The sequence below is a fragment of the Egretta garzetta genome, unplaced genomic scaffold, assembly GCF_000687185.1.
Source record: "Egretta garzetta isolate BGI_Z169 unplaced genomic scaffold, ASM68718v1 scaffold105, whole genome shotgun sequence".
NCBI lineage: Eukaryota > Metazoa > Chordata > Aves > Pelecaniformes > Ardeidae > Egretta > Egretta garzetta.
The window spans coordinates 17,505-20,680 of NW_009259598.1; positions in this window are offsets into that span (position 1 = coordinate 17,505).

The following is a 3,176-nucleotide window of genomic DNA, read 5'->3' on the forward strand; positions in this document are numbered from 1 at the left end:
CAGGTCCATGTCCTCCTTGTGCTGAGGGCTCCAGAGCTGGACGCAGGGCTCCAATGATCAGAGAAACGCTTGCAAGAGCTCTTCTCATCCCATTGCCCCCAGCGCAGGTTTTTGCACTATTGCAGCAAATCTCGGGACGGGCAGGGAAGAGCGAGCGGCTGCGCCCTGCCCTTCTGCAGCTGAGATGGCTTCTTTATGGGCTACTGAGTTGGTTTTAAAACCCAGCGTGAAAAATCTAAACAAGCACACGTTGCGATTTCAAGGATTTGTTTTATTTTTTTTCTTTTTACAGCTTGATGCAGAGAACTATATTTTTGCAGAGAAAGACATACAGATGAAATAAGTGTTATATTTTAGTATTTTTAGATATTACGTGCGTTGCTACGTCCCCCAGCAGTGCAACAGATGTATTTAAAGACTGTAGCCAGTTTTGCTTTACAAAAATATAGTGAGGACAAGAGTTGGTTTTCTAATAACACTATATATTAAAAATATATATATAAAAAAATCTGCATGTTTCTGACTCTGCTATAGCTCAGCTTCCTAAGAAAATGCGGCTTAAGAGCTCCTGATGCCCGTGTATACGGACCTGTTTTCTTTTTTCCCTGCTTCAAACCATTTTGGAGCCCACAGGCTGTTTTTAGCAGTCCCTGATGGGGAGCAACTGCAAACCTATGAGGCAGTGCGACTTCTGTAGGAGTAAAGCCCTAAATGAGTAAAGCCCTGAGGACCTGGGGCTAATTAACATCCCCATTGATGGAAACATCACAGTTTAAGTTTAGTTTTTATCAGACAATGACAAATCTCCACGGGAGAGACCTGCACCGCACAGAGCCAGGCGAGAGCAGACTTTCTCGGTCCCGCTGCTCACAGAATTAACCCCATTAAATGGGGCCAGCTCCATGTGATACCCAAAAGCCCTCGGTGGAAACGGTGTTGATTTGCACGGAGACCGCCAATGGACCAAGCTCATGCTCAGAAAAATCAGGATCATGAGCGGTCAGCAGGTAGGGTACAACTTCGCAATGATGCAGGAATTCCCAAACCTTTTTGAGATGTCGTTCTCTCTTCCACACACCCCATCCCGGGGCTCCAACGCCTCTGTACCACTAAAGCCCCCTTCCCCCAAGTGTCTTGCCCCTGCCACAGGCCATCGTCCCTTGGCACTAATGTTTAAAAGCCTTTCTTTTTTAAATGCAATATATTTATACTCCCATTCCACGTCAATCCCTCTTTACTGTATTTCATTATAAAATCTTAATGCAATATATTTATACTCCCATGTCAATCCCTCTTTACTGTATTTCATTATAAAATATTTTTCCTGACGGAGCAGCGGGAGCAGCCTGAAGACCACAGCTCCTCAGGAAGAGTTTATGTGGCTCAGTTCAGAGCTGTGCCTGGATTCGGTATTCAGGATATCCAACGATGGCTTTTTTTTGTTTGTTTGGGCCCATCTTCATGATTTCCGCTTTGCCATTTTATCTTAAAATAAGATAAATCCAAGCACACTTTGCAAGTCTGGTCCATGATCAGAGAAGCACCATTTTGGCCTGATTAACCCCCAAAAGCTCTTTTTAGTGGGTCTGCACTGGCTCCTGGCTGTATGACCCCATTGCAGAGCCGCCCAGCTGGCCGTACACCAAAGCCATCCATCAGATCAGCTTTTCCCTTCGCGTAAATTTGCCGGGATTATGCATGGAAGATGCTGCTTTGCCGAGTGGTAGCAGGATTGCCCAGGAAAACGTTTTTATTTGCTTGCGAAAGAATAAGGAGCTGAGGTCGCCGAGGCTAAACTCTCCCATTAGATGGCAGCAAATGCAGCGATACCTTCAAACTGTGGAATATTTGTGCTGCAAAGAAAGACCAGGGAGCATGAACGGGGCCCAAAAGAGAGATCGGCAGAAGAAAAGGCTTCCCAGAACAGCAGGCAGAAAGAAACGCCTGTCTTATTCCACTAGAAATCGGGTTTGGAAGAAAGGATTGAGTTTGTGCCCCAAGGTGTTGCGTAAAACAAGCGCTACTCCTCTCTAAACCTCCCCTCCAAACCTGGAAAGGAATTTTTCATCGCCAGGTTGAGTGAAATGCCAGGAAGGCAATAAAGCAATGTTGGAAAACATGGTCAGCACGTTGCATTTGAAAGCATCTTTCACCTTTAATCATCCACGGTCCCAGCAAACGTTCCCACTCCGGAATCAAAGGGACCGCTCATTTGCAAGCTGTGAAACACGCGCACGAGGATTTGGAGGAAGATCAAGGTCTCAGATATTAATAGCAACAGGGAAACACGTATTTGCTTGGACCACAGGAATTTTTTTTTAAATCAGGTTGTTTCCCTTCGAGCCATTTGTAATTCCTCAAAGCGCTCCACGAGAATTAGAGGAGCTGCCCCAGCCAACCCAATATTAGACAAGATCTCAGACACGAGCCCAAAGCCAGCAGGGTTTAACACCGTCTCGCTTTGATGCATCCACCTCGAAAGCGGAGAACCCGGCCGAGCTCCTGACAAGTTGGCACAAACCATCGACCAGAGCTTTCGGTGCCCCAGCCACCGGGTCTCGGGTCTCGCCCAGAGTTTCACCCCATTCCCCTCGAAAGGCAGTGAAATCGGGATGCAGAGTCCATCCCGCTTCCCACGTTGGGATTGACAGGGCAGGAAACTCAAGCCTGATAAGAGGAAGTAATCTTTCTCACACTGTTTAATTAAACTGCAGAATTCATCACTGCAGGAAGTTGTTGAGGCTGAAAACTTAAACAAGGCTGAAAAGGGACCAGAGAGATACCAAAAACGTCCGTCACAACCAACAGCTCTCTCTGAAAATGCATTTAATTGCAATTAAGAACTAAAGCCTGCGCCTGAGAGCTGGGTGAGGCTGAGACCCTCTGCTCCTGCTTTCTTCCGAGCTTTTCATGCCGGGGATGGCTCTGGGGACCTCTGCTTGCTCCATCCCCCAGCCCTTTACTCCTGGAAGCCTTTCCCACACATTTTAGGGCAGGAGCGTCTTTCTTCTCCCCCCGCTCCCCAGTACCCACCTTGTGCGTGGTCACTGCTCATTGCCTGAGCTGCAGAAATGGGCATCTGCGTCCCCACGGGGCTGGGGGTGCGTGGGGTGCTGGGGGGCACTGGGTGGATCTGGTTGGGGAGCACAAATGCAGCACAGCAGAGCTGGAGGAGG